Source organism: Lolium rigidum, chromosome 7 (assembly GCF_022539505.1).
Source record: "Lolium rigidum isolate FL_2022 chromosome 7, APGP_CSIRO_Lrig_0.1, whole genome shotgun sequence".
NCBI lineage: Eukaryota > Viridiplantae > Streptophyta > Magnoliopsida > Poales > Poaceae > Lolium > Lolium rigidum.
Window position 1 is genome coordinate 325,904,348 of NC_061514.1, and position 14,311 is coordinate 325,918,658.

At 47.6% G+C, this 14,311-nt stretch overlaps 1 pseudogene; it reads right to left on the reverse strand.

The window, feature by feature from the left end:
- Positions 1–9,422: 9,422 nt before the first annotated feature.
- Positions 9,423–13,915, reverse strand: LOC124673348 (annotated as a pseudogene).
- Positions 13,916–14,311: the final 396 nt, after the last annotated feature.

Sequence of the window (14,311 nt, forward strand, 5' to 3'; positions counted from 1 at the left end):
CTCTACGAGTGCCGTAAATAGCAAGAGTTTGGAAATACACATAAACAACAACCCACGTTTGATATTTCGCTTATGAAAATATTAAGGAACAACGGGTTCATCGACAGAATCACTACACCCGAAATATTCGGGAGTGTTTGTCGAAATTTACAACGGTTGAAAGCAAAGTTGCGCACACAACAGGTTTAGCAAGACCTGCAACACGAGCTGATCACTCACATGATTTGCTAAACCAACCAACATACATACATTCAAAAACGAGCAACCAAGATTCGCTCAAAGTTGAAACTTGTCAACAACAATAACATGGTAAAAATACATATGCATGTATCTACCAAATGAAAAGGCGTCATCCACACGCTTGGATAAAGTTGTCAAACTATTTACAAACAAGCTATTAAAACCCCGAGATCACCCTTGTGGAGTTTCTTTTCTTCAGGTACCTTTGAATCTCTCTCGAGTCCGTCGACAATTATGTTCGCAGGCAACAACACCTTCGGATACGGTGCTTCCAACTCTCCGATAACGTTGGCAATCGACGAGTAAACTCCGCCGAAGGATAACAGGAAAGTACAAGAGCAAGCGTAAACCTGGCTCCTGCATAAACTTGTGCGCGCACCAAGTCCCGGATCTTCCTGGCGTTACCAAACTCCGACATTAATGCAAGGAGCGTAGGGGGAACTGCGTTCAAAGGAAACATCGTCTTCCAAACCACCCTCATGGCTCTATAGCACATGTCGAAGAAGTGGTGAACCTGTTGAACTCGATCCTGAAATTGTGCGACAGCCGATGCCTTCGAGTGTTCCCGCCAGAAAATTTCCTCGGCTGAGGATAACTCGATCAAAGCATTCACACGCTCATGAATCCGTTTACTCTCTTCCGCACGATTCAGAGCTATGACTGATAAAGAAGCAGAAGAGGATCAGAGAAAACGCTATCAACCAAAGGGTAAAGAGATTAAAGGACTCACAGTTCAAGCTCTCGGTAGCCTTATGCAGCTCAGTAAGAGCTTATCGCTCTACGTCGGCTGCAGTCTGGCTCTTCTTATTGATAATCGCGGCCAAAGCATAAGTGCTGCGCAGATCCTTCTCCATCTGGGCGATCCGATCCCTCATCCGTTGGATCCGATCACTTTCGGGAAGAACACCAGAGGAGTCGTCAACAAACGAGGGCACTGGGAAAACCTGCAGGCAACAGCGTCAAAGAGGATGATATGGTCAAATCAAGCATCCAACAAAACTCCCATCGGGAGAGGTATAAGCAATCCCTGTCGAGCTATCAGAAGAAGCACAAGTGAAGATATTATGATAAAAACATGCTGGCAACATTGCCGGCATAGTATTCATTACAAACTTAAAGTTTTCGTAGCAGAAAAATGTTTCAAACTAGCCCAAGGGTAAAATTGTTACAACAATCAAGGAGCCTGAGTCTGGGTCGACAGGCTAGGGCCAACCGATGTTTTCCTCGAGACTAAATCAAGGAGCTGGCGAGCACAAGTACGGGCGGACGCCGTAAAGGTGCTTAAATCGATAGATTGCCCATCTTTTCCTTTCGGCAGCTCCTTAGTCATTTCTTCAATGTCAGCCTTAAAGCCGTAACCCATCATAAGTTGGAAGGCAAGAAGGGCGCCATAGGTACGCGAGGTACGCTTGAATACCTCAATGACCTCCTTGGTGTCGACTGCGAAAGCATCAATCAGCTGCCCCAGAGTCTTCTCCTGCGTGGCCTTGGGGAATATCATCGAGTGCATCCGCGCCGCAGCACCCTTTCCCTTGTCAAGAAGCTCTCGGGTAAGTTGGTGGGCGGTGAGAACCGTCGACGCACCATTTGCTGGAGAATTGCTCGGAATTTTATCCAAGGCAGTAGCAGGGATGTTGGCAGCTTCTGCAAGTAATCAAAGGAAATCATTGACGAAGAAGCAGATCCATAAAAAGTAATAATCTGTAAGGAATAAAGGGACTTACCAAGCAGGGCCAAAGCAGATTGACGGAGGAGTTCATCCTTTTCTGCCGCCCGAGCTTCCTCCTCCTTCAGCCGCTCCTTCAGCTTGTTCAGCTCTTCTTTCAAGGAGTCGACCTCCTGGCGAGCTACGGCGGCCTTTTTGATGGCGCCATCCAACTTTGAAGAGGAAGACCTAGCCTCCTCCTGCAGCCGAATCTTGTCCGCCTCCAGAGAGGTGAATTGAGAGGCAAAAGCCTCTAAAGAGGATATCACACCTCGTAGATCCTTAAAGAAATGGAATGATTTACAGAGATTGTTAAGCAAAGGCACATTCCAAAAAATTCTTGTTAGATTCAATAAAGACTTACAGGAGAAGGAGCTGCAGCAGCAGCAGGAGCATCTTTCCCTTTGGAAAGAGAGGAGGCAGTCGATGCTTGCGCCACAGGAGCCGCCTTGGGAGCCGAAGCTTCGGAAGCTGCAGCGGCCGGCGAAACAGCATCAGATCTGGCCTTCTTGGGCGGAGGCTCAATGAAAGTATCATCACTGCAAGGAAGATTCGATTAATCAAGATTATCAGAAGAATTTGAAAAAGTCAAGAAAGTTGAAAATAGTAAGAAGAAAAGCACTTACAAATCAAGAAGGTCATCTTCGTCGGCAAAACCGCCGATTGATCTCTTCATAGGAGAAGCCCTGGTCTCCTCCATAGCTGCATCAACAAAGGCATTGTGATCAGCGTCGTCATTGCGCACTGATCCCTCTGTGTCGCAGGTATCACCGGCTGATGGGGGGAAATTGGCATGGGCAGTTTCAGAATTTATTGGGCCATCAGGCTCGTTGAATGGGCTTGTGTGTTCAACAGTACGAAAGTCAACGGGCTCTGAAGAGCCTCTTCCTTCGGAAGTGTCATTTGGCAAGTTATGAAAATCCTCGGAGGCTGCGACGGTCTGTCGAAAGGAAAAGTAAATAAAGATAACAGTAATATATGTCGGTAACAGCATACCAAGACTTTAAGGGGGAAATTACCTCTGGTGCTGGGTGATCAGCATCGAAAGGAATATATGGAGATATCAGCGGGATCGAATCCTCTTGACTAAAGGAAGTGAGGCGACGGACTTCATCAAGCAGTTCTTTTTCCGATAATTCGGCAGCGTTGATTCTAGTTTCATCTTTGGGACCCGAGTACAACCACATTGGGAGAACCCTAGCCATGATTGGTTGGACTCAACGTTTCAGAAACACTGCCGCTACTTCTGTACCGACCATGGTTTGCCCGTCAGCCTCCTTGATCCGAAGGAATCTGGCAAATAATTCATCGGCTGCTGTTTTTTCGTCGGGAGAGAGAACATTTTTCCAGGAACTCTTAGGCTTAGCCTCAAGGACATCGACGAAGCGAGGGAGCTGGCATTCGGGTGAAGGAGAATCCTTGATGTAGAACCACTTCAATCTCCACCCTTGTACGGACTCCCTCATCGGGAAATTGAAGTAATTAACATCTGAACGAGCTACGAATCCTACTCCTCCGGTGACAAAAGATCCATTGCTACTGATGTATCTCTTCACGTAAAAGATCTTCTTCCACAAACCAAAGTGGGGCTCAACGCCCAGATATGCTTCGCAGAGAGTAATGAACACAGCAACGTGAAGAATCGAGTTGGGAGTGAGTTGCCACAGTTGGATTTCGTAAGTTCGCAGGAGATAGAGGAGGAATTCGTGAACAGGAAGGGAAAGGCCTCGGTACAAGAACGACAGGAACATCACGGTAAAGCCGGCAGGAGGGTTAGGTCGAGAAATCGCACCTGGAAAGATTACGTTCCCTCATCGGAGGAGATCAGTCCCGAGCTTCGGGACCTTTTCTCGTCACGCTTGGTGACGGTCGAGGCTGTCCAATCGCCAGGCTTGGCCGATGAACTTGGTAGCACGGCGGCGCCGGAGCTGGAGGAGGAGCATTGGGGGCGACCTCCTTCGCAAGAACTGAAGAAGATCTGGCGGCGGCACCGACGCTCGTGGAGCTGGCGGCGGCACTAGGAATTTTCTTCTTCACCATTGCGAGATCTGAACAAATCGGAGAGATAGTGGTGGCGGCGCGAGCTCTAGTCGCGAACACAAGAAAAGCAAGAACGACGAAGAAGACGAATGGAGGAGAATGAAAGGGATCTTTTATCTCTTAGGGAACTTAAGGAAGGCTTCGTATTGTTAAATGGGCCTTTCCCCAGTTAATGATCGCAGAAATCGAGGAGGTGCCTTGTTAACCGTGTAAAGAGGAGCAGGAATCGCTTGAAAACAAGGCTGGCAGGTCATGTCTTATCGCCAAAATCAGGAGAACAGAAAAACGTCATCAATGACGTCATGGAGAATGATTGCATGCAAAGGGATAAGAAAGAATCGGGTGATCAATTTGAGCCTATGCGCGGATTGCAGGCATCCGCACTTAGGCTCGGGGGCTACTCCCATCGGGAGCGCTGTCACGCACCCGATAAAATGAAGACTCGAAGGAAATAATTGACTCAAGTCTGCGCCCAAGCGTAGTACGCCCGCGCCCAGACTCGGGGGGCTACTCCCATCGGGAGCGCTGGATGCGCACCCGACAGAACTTTTTTCGCACTCCAGGATCATGCCCGGGGACTTGATTCTGTGTAGGGTAACGTTGTTTTACCTTCGGCAGTTAACCAACAAAAGTTGGGCACGTTATTCGGTATCCCTTGCATAAATAAAATGTATCGGATGCATTACAAGAGGTTTGCAGAAAAAGCTTCGGCAGAAGAAGATGTTCGAGTGGTACAACTTGAGTCTACGCACGGATCGCGAGCATCCGTACCTAGACTCGGGGGCTACTCCCATCGGGAGCGCTGGCGCGCACCCGATAGAAGACAGAAGAAATGCAAGAACGATCAAGGAAAAGGAGTTTGGAAGAAGACATGCTTTAGTCTCTACCCGACTATGTTCGGCTAGACACTCGGGGGCTACTGACGTGGGCATTACCCTTCGGGTAACCACTATTGCTCTACCCTATACGGCCTAGGTGGAGGCCCATGAAGGTACTCGAAGACAAGATGGGCCACTAGCTAGGACGGTGCGGCGAAAGATTACTTGAAGTACAAGACGCGGAAAGAGCCGAAGAAGGAAAGATTAGAGATAGATCTATTGTAAACCTACACGTACTCGACTAAATCTCTCGGGACCTGGCCACCTATATAAAGGCCAGGAGAGGGGTTATCGAGGACACGACCAATCTTAGCGATCTTAGCCAACAGAAGCTTAGAACTAGGTTACCCTAGCGATTAGCTATCTCGACGAGATCACAGCCGAACTATTCGGCACCCCATTGTAACACTGTTTTCATTATAATCAAGAACAGACAAGCAGGACGTAAGGGTTTTACCTCATCGAGGGCCCCGAACCTGGGTAAATCGCCTCCCCCGTTTGTCTGTGCACCGATATCTCGTATCAGCTTGCAGGATTCCATCAACCCTAAGTCCCTATCGGAGGACATTGTCGAGGAACACCCCCGACACTATCCAATCACTAAAACCTTGTTACTCCATCTAATACACACTTCTCCGCACATATGTTCTTCCATACAAGTTGGATCAAAACCAATACTTAAGAACGGGGTACATAATATGCATCTATCAATATATCTTACACATAATAGATTCCAATCTCATATCATAATATCGTAGAATAAAGATCCCCCGCATATGAATTACATATATGACCATAGTCATGTTGGATAGCTGATATGGTATTAAGATCTATGAAGAACATGAGAGAAATAGATCAAGCTACTGCAAGAAACCCATAGTCCAGATGTGGACTACACCCCCTTGATCATGGTGTTAATGAGTAAGACGTTGGAGAAGGTGGAGATCCCTCCGGTGGTGGCTCCGATGTCCCCCTCCAATATTTCCTGTTCCAGCCTTTGTTTTTGTGTTTCGGTGTTTCTGTGGTGCTCTCCTCGAGGGAATCCTGGGGGATTATATATATAGGAGTTTTTAGGTCAAAAGAAGTTGGTTGGCGCAAGATTGAAGCGAATTGGACGATCATCGTCAAAAAGAGACCTGGTGGAGCCCCCTGATGGACGCGCCACCTAGGCTCTTTTGGGCCTCCAACCCTTCCTCGTGAGGTCCAGGTGCTCCATCTGCTTCTCGTGATGAAAAATTTACGTCCTCGAAATTCTAGCTCAATTTAACTCCATATAGGTCCCTGAAAGTGAAAAATACGTAAAATATTTTTTTTTTGTTCTGCAGAGTTATAACCTAAATAAAGATTATCATTGGTAAATCCCCATAAATAAATATAAAACATGGAAATGACATCATATATATTGCAAATATGAGGGAATATGTGGTAATAAAGCGCAAAGTTCATGTATGCATTTCACATGCATCAATCACCTTATAAGATGAGTTATTCCACCAGAGAGTGAAAAGAAGAGTGGTACACACACGCTCCTCCTCATCCATAGCTCTCCTCGACACAACATGACATGACACAAGACATATTGCCTAGGGTTCCATGAGCCGCTCTATGTTAGTCATGTGTGGCTGCTGCCAAAATAAATGTTACACGCATCACAGTTTTGCCACCTCTCATGCTAAATAATACATCTACTATGTTCATGTTTCACATGTTAATAACCACTGTCGTCAGACTTACTATTTTAAAATCAATCATGAAATTATTGGCTAGTTCACTAAAAAAGAATGCTCGTTCACTATGCCAACATTTTCGGTAAGCCAGTACATCAGATCCAGCAAATACCAAAGTATAGCATTCTTTGTTTTTTTAACACGGAAAGGTCCCGATGGACCTCAAAATCTGCATTATTTCAGCGGTTGGTGTACATTTACAAAGAGATCCTCAAAGAAAAATATAAAATAGAAATAGGCCCTGGATTTTGCACATAATACCCTACATCAGATCGCAAGAAAACGATCGAATCCCCGCTTGCCGCCGAAGAAAAACAACCGCCAAATCTGGCCTCTCATACCACCACCAAGGTCGAGACCACTTGGGGTGGGACAAGCGTATGATGCCACTTCGAAGATGGAGAAGATCCTCCGAAGGAGGACGATAAACTCAAGCCACTCTTGGTTGGGCGCGGTGAGGCTCTTTTGGCCAAAGATAGAAGCGGATTCAACTTGTCGTTGCTTAGGAATCGCCGCAACATACATAGATCTCACAAACTCCATCCACAAGCTTCCATCAACAGCCATGGCAGAGCTTCCCCTTACCCTCCCTCGTCACCACGGCCGACCAAGTGTAAAAGAAGAGCTCGCACCCCACTGGCTGGTCGCGCTTATTGACTAAGCCTGTCTCGCGAGATCCATCTCCCGATCCTCCCTCCTTGGAAGCACGCCAGAGAAGGTTGAAGACGACCGTCTGGTGCAGTGCCAAAACACCGAGATGAACTAGCTCGAATCCACAGCCTTATTGATGTACATATATGCAACCTCCGACTCCTCTGACGACCGCGCTCGCCACCAGCCGCAATGCGATGGAGATGGACATCGACATGATGCACCAAATCTAGCCATAAAGATCTAGCACTCTACTCCCTTACGCCATACATGGCCATACTCCTCTAGATCTAGCTCTACTATGTACACCGCAGCGGCCAGCGCCTCGTCTTAGCACCTCTCTGATGGCATCACCGCCGAGGAGGGCCTCGGTTCGGCTCGGTAGAGAAGAGAGAGCTGTCAAGCTATTGTAGAGATGAGAGAGAAAGGCAAGAATGGGCGTCCTCAAAGTCTAGCATTCATGTATAATTGCACATCTATGTATAATTCTCACATGCATGAATCACGATGCAAATTTAACAACGTTCGGAGTGATTTAGAACTACTTAACTGACAATCAACCTACAACTAGCAAAAGGGAAAACAACGTAGCTTAGATGGAAACATGATACGGTTAGAGTGGACCTTGAATGGTCAGAGTTGACTCTTTGGCTGGACTTCCCACGCTCGCCATTTCTGATGGAGGTGTCGTGGTGGTATCTGCCATGATGCTTGTGCGAGACCTTGGATGTCGGGGCGGCGGACTCGAGGTATACTGTGCGGGCGTTTCTTTGGCGAGCGACGTAGCGGTGGTGATGTCCTTGCTCTTTGGGTCATAAGGATGGCGAGGAGCGGACGTCATGAGTTCTTGGAGTTGATGGTGTGGCGTACTGGCTTCTTCCAGATCATGTTCCGTAGCTCGGGCTCAAAGTCATTGGGCGGTTCAGATATCAGGTGTGTGCGAAGATTTGTTTGGGCGAAAGCTCAGCATTTCGATGCCAATGGCGGTGATGCCTGCGAGTGTCATAACCCTCTTGGAGGCACTGTTGTGGCTATCTTCGTCACTCTATGGCTCCTGGTGAAAACCCTTGACCTTATGGTCTTGGTGACGGCAGCATGTGCGTGTTACCCTCTTGGGGTGTCACCATGGAGGTCCGATCCTCCTCGGTCTCGTTTTGATGGCTTCGATGGCAAGTCTTGATCCTTGTTGTACATTTCTTGTTTATCTTTGTTCTGCTTTGTAAGAGATTCTCCTCATCACTTTGATTAGAAGCGTCTAGCTTATTTTTGTCTCTTATCACTTTATACCAATCTGCCCACATGTGCATGCATGACATTATTATAAAGTCGGAATCGCATCTGTACTACATCCCAGCTTTGCATCCCCTAGTTCCCTACAAGTTAAAAATAACGCACTAAATGAAATAGTGTGGTCCTTCCCTAAACGTTATGGAAGTTATAACATGGTAATAGCACGCTATTTTTCAAAAGAGTATTTCGCAAAAATAGAAAATTAACAGGAATATCATGTATATCAAGAATTTTATCAGCTAAAAAATTTACCAGGGTAATACATGCATAACTAATTAACCAGTTTTGACTGAATTATATCAACATGTTTTTCCTTCCTCTCATAGAGACAAAACATGCAGGACGAAGATAAAACTAAGAAGTACAGAGCTGAACTGAACTAAGTTATAGAGCTAAACCATGGTGTCTACGGGCTACGACTACCAGTACTAAACTACCTTCCGGCACTTCCTAAGTTGGAAGAGAACCTACGATGATGAAACTAGATATGACCGTCGTGCTGCGCAAGAAGTGGTGGTCTGGCGGCGAAGACCGGTGTCAGATCGAGCTCCTGATCGAGGCGCACGCCCTCCTGGTGAGTCTGGTATGGACGTGCCATGCGGAGGCGGATGGGCAGAGATGGAGGAGAGTGGCGCGTGGGGAGTCGAAAGTGGTGACCGGTTGGTTGCTGACCTAGGGTTAAGTTGAGCTAGTTGGAATCGGGGGCTCATGGGCTACCACTAGTTCCATAACCTTTTTAGCGGCTATAACACTATAACGTTACAACAAATAGTGAGCTTAGAACCGCTAATAGCAAGATTAACGTCATAGCGAGCAAATTATTTCACCTTCTAAATATGCTATAGCACCGCTAACATATCGAAATAGGGCGCTATTTTTTTCCATCAATCCCTACGCGAAGCGAGAAAGTGTGACGTACACCGATGCGGTGGCAGCAACCGCGGCCGCTAGCAGAGCCAAGAGGATGTAGGGCCTCTTGCTCCAACGTCCCATTATCCCGAAGGCAAACGGGTAGAGCAGCAGCAGCATCCACACGTTGAACAGCAGCCCGGTGGCCGCCCAGGCCACCTGCGGGGCCGACGAACCCCCATCGATCGCCTTTCCTGCGGCGACGCCGATGGATACCACGTTGAGGGCCATCACCACCACTGTGGGCACCAACAGTGGCACCCACTGCACGTCGTCGTATAGCTCCGCGAACCTCTCCCTGGCGCCCCCCGTCAGCTTCTTGGCCGTCACCTTGAAGGACACCCCCTTGAGGCCGAGGGACCTGAGCAGGATGTGCAGCATTGCCGTCGGGTACACGCCCGTCGTGCCGATGATGTAGAACTGCTCGTTGCGGAACCAATCGAGGAGCGTGAGGCCCGCCCACTCGATCTCCACCATGCCGATCAGCTCCATGGTGGCAACGACGACGGCGACGAACAACGCAAACGTCGGGAACGGCCTCTGGATGTAGAACTGGCCATGCACGAGCCACATCACCGGGTAGAGGTCGTACACCACCATGAAGAAGCTGGAGAGCGGGTAGATGGTCATGTTGATGTAGGCGATGCGCTGCATGGGGTGGAGCCTGCGGCCGGCGAGGAGCGGGCAGAAACGGGAGAAGAACATCTCGAGGGAACCACCGGACCAGCGCAGGATCTGGTACAGACGCTCCGTGAGGTTGATCGGCGCCGTGCCACGGAACGCGTCTGGCTCCATGGCGCAGTACCTTGACCGCCACCCGCTCCGGTGTATCCGGAATCCGGTCACCACGTCCTCTGTCGCGATGTTGTACACCCAACCGACATCGTTGCCCCACTGCGTGCCGTCCTCGTACGTGCCCGTCATCACGCTCGCAAGCTCCGTCGTCGCTGCCTCGTCAACCGTCGCCTGGGACGCGGTGGTTCGTTCTTGGTTCGCCGCCGCCGGAAGCGAGTTGATGAATGTCGTCGATTTGCCAAAAATGGTTGGCATGTGCAAGACCTTGGCCTTGGCGTCATCGGGCCGCCACCGAGGAGGGTCGGCGCCGTAGAGCGCGACGCGGCGGAACATACAGCCGGTGCCGACGAAGGAGGGGCCCTGGATGCCGTTGAGCCCCAGGAGGGTGGCGTCGAAGAACATGCGGTTGTGATTGCAGTAACGGTCCGTTGGGTCGACGTCGTCGAAGCGCTGCGGGAACTGCACGAAGGCCGTGTCGTCGCCGTCGCGCGGGTCCAGCATGAAGCACATGGCGGCCCGAAAGGCCTGCGAGTTGTTGATGTAGTGGTCGCAGTCGAAGTTGATGATGAAGGGCGCGTTGGACAGCAGGGCGGACACGCGCAGCTGCATGTTCATGGCACCTTCCTTCTTCTGGTGGCCGTAGCCCGGCCGCTTGTCCCGGGCAAGGTACACCAGCGTCGGGAGGCGCACGTCAACGGTGCTCAAGTCTAGAGGGTGGTCGGAGCTTGCTGGCATGCCCAACTCAGGATCGTTGCTCGGTTGATTCAACATGACCTGTTCAACAATCATATACAGTATATGTTAGCCAAACACAACTCAGAACGTTCTATTTCTGACCGGTTCAACTGAGCCACTGCGTTAGTTTGTCATGCACAGGGCTAATCTTTACAAAACTTGTGAGAAGGAATATTTCACAATTAGTTGTGCCCGCATCTGTTTATTAGATGTCATATTTCTGTATTTTTAAAAATGAACATAAGCTAGTTTCTTATCACTACTTGTATTATTTCTAAATTACACACATCAGCCTGCAGTAAGCTAGTTTTTTCATAAGATTTGGGAACATAAGACGTGCACTTGTTTTTTTTTTCAAGAAATTTAGATTCGGAAACTTATAATTAATATATCATGTCCTTTCATTGCTTGCATGAAGATGGTCTGCATTAATCTGCCGTACATGTAAACTAGAAATTCACCGTACGAACATATAAAATCCTTATTTACGTAAGAATTTAACACTAGAAAATCCAATTATATTGTTTACCTTAAAAATTGCAGGGTGATTTTCCTTCCTGTGCCCCTTCGATTGCTCAATCCATGTTCCTGGCCATTGTGTTCCATCTGACATCCAAGTTGCATTCACACGTCCTTCTTTTGTGTTTGCACTATTGAACGTCTCCGATCGTTACGCAATGGCAGCAGAAAGCCCATCCAAGCGTGCCTTGAGCTCTTCGTACTCCACACGCACTCGCCTATGGTCATCAATGAACTCATTAGGCGTGTTCCCTGTGTACGGGCGCACATTCCTCCCAAAGTAGTTCTCAGGAGCCCTAGGCTCAACACAATGTTTCCGGCAAAATGGAACCCACAAAGCAGCAAACTTTGCTGTCTCGAGCAATCCCTCATAGTGGATCAACGATCCACCATCATCCGAGAAGTATGTGGCATACTTCTCAGCCGGGTAGTCTGTTGCAAGGATGGACAAAACGGAATTCATGGTGTAGAGCATAGGCTCATTTACCGGGTCAACAGTGGTTATGAACACATCCAGGATGGGTAGATTGGAGATTCTGTCGGACAAATCAAATTGTTCACTCAGCTTTGATAACTTGGGAACACATTTTCTAGGCTTGAATTTGGTGATTTGGTTTAGTAGCCAAGTTAGCCCAAACCAAAAATCCCCTATGATCGAGATCCACCACAACCACATTGAGTCCGAGTCCCGGTGCTCCAAGCGCCAAGTGAAAAATAGAATAATCAACATAACTCTAATCAGGGTCAAAAACCTGGTACACAAGAAAAAATATTATCAGTAGATGTAGTAGTGAGAATACTTATGTTGTAGTACAAAAATTGAAGGTCAAAGCTAGATTGTTTACCTAGAGTAAAGTGACAAGTTGCAAATATCATGTGCTCTTCGATTAACATAATAATTTAAATATAAAATGGTTAAAGAAAACTCGCACTTGTGAATATTTGTGTAATTTAATTATACCGGCATATCGTATGTTGAAATTTTTGTACTATTGCCTCATAGCGTGAAAAATAATTGGGCGAAAAGTAGATAGTTCAGAATTTATTTCTTTTTGCAGCCCACACCAATGCATATTTGTGGAGCAGATAGTTCATATCTTACCTCTTTTCACAACACAAATATGCACCTCCTCCGTCGCAGGTTCCTTGTCACGGCCTTTGTTAGGCAGATGGCGTTGGTGTGCCTCATGATTGCCCTAGGGTCCAGTCTTGGAGACCCTTCTAGGAAAGGAGACGCCAGGTCCCCCCCCACCCCCCTAGATGATTTCAAGATACTGATCTCGACCAGTTCAGGTTCTTTTGATGTTTTTTTTAGATTAATCTTGTTTGGATGCACTGAATCCAAGTTCCAGTTAATACTTTGTTACTATGAGTCATTTTCTTGATCATGTTCGTGTGTTTGACTATGAATCATGCCATCTCTTCTTTCGAGGACTGTAAGTGAGATGTATGAGTCTTGAATGTGTATGTTTATTTGTAGTTTCTTTCAAGATTATGTCCATATTCTTATATTGTTTTCAAGATCTCCCGTGGATACATGTATGAAACATCAAAGACATCAGTCTAGTTGCCTATAAATGAAAAAAAAAATCGTTGTGGTTCTTGCGGTTTCATTGATGATTTAGATTCACCCATAAATAAGTTTCTGAGAAAATTAGAGTGGAAAGGAAGAGAAACAACGACATGTAAAATCCTCAAAAGATAAAGGGGGGTGTGAAAAATAGGATGGACTGAACAATCAGGCTGGAGTAGGGTGGAAGGGCCATTTTTCTAACATTTTTTAGAACGGATCTCCGATAAACCACGACATAGATTATGTCGGGACTCCGACACACATGTTATTTATTTTGCAACTTTTTCTAATTTAACTCTATTCTGTCGGTACCGTTGATTGCCTCCGAGATTGCAGCACGATATAATGGTTTTGGATAGAAAAACTATTACTACTTTTTTATAAAATAAAAAACTATTACTAGGCGGCCGTTAGTGTGTATAAAGATTCACGCATGCAACATGTGTCTTGTCTGCATTTTAGAGTCACACGGTGAAGCCTTACATTTAGACTTGTAAAACTCAGAATTCGAGCTGAGATACATATACACAGAAAAAAGATGCAGCAGAGAGCTGAGGCAGCACCTGTAAAGATTGATGATCATGCTCTTGACCCTGAACGTCCGGTACAGCAGCGGAGGCATCCCGGCACCGCGCTCCTGCGACGCCAGAATCTCTTTCTCGTCGGTAGGCACCCAGTGCTTGCCCATCGCGCCGACCACGATGTCTTCGTCGTTCGACGCCGGCAGCAGCGGATCGGCTTCACGGACGGAAATGTCACCATGATCGCCGCCGGACGCCACTGGCAGCAGCGGATAGGCTTCGTGAATCGCAGTGTCACTGTGATCACCGCCGGCCGCCGCCGGTGAAGACATTCCTTGATTTGCCTACCGATACAGGGAGCAGATCTAAGTAGCTAGGTGCTGAGTCCTGAGCTACTTACCTCTGACTCGTTATATATAGAGATCGAACCGCGAGTCGCAGCGGGAGGTACGACCCGCAGCCACCATGCCTTGGGAGTAGACTACTCCGTACATGCTAACATGCCAAGCTAGCTACTCGACCAATTGCTAACATCAAGATCGGTGTGGCTCTGACACTCACTGCGCCGGTGCGCCCAAGACAATCGCCACTTTCTTTTTGCAAGTCCACCAATTGAGATTCCAAGGAACGACTCGCATCTTTCTTTAATTGTCATTAATCAACAACTAGGTCTACTGCATGTAGTATGTGCGAGCATGGAGAAATTGCCGGAGTAAGACAAAGTCAAG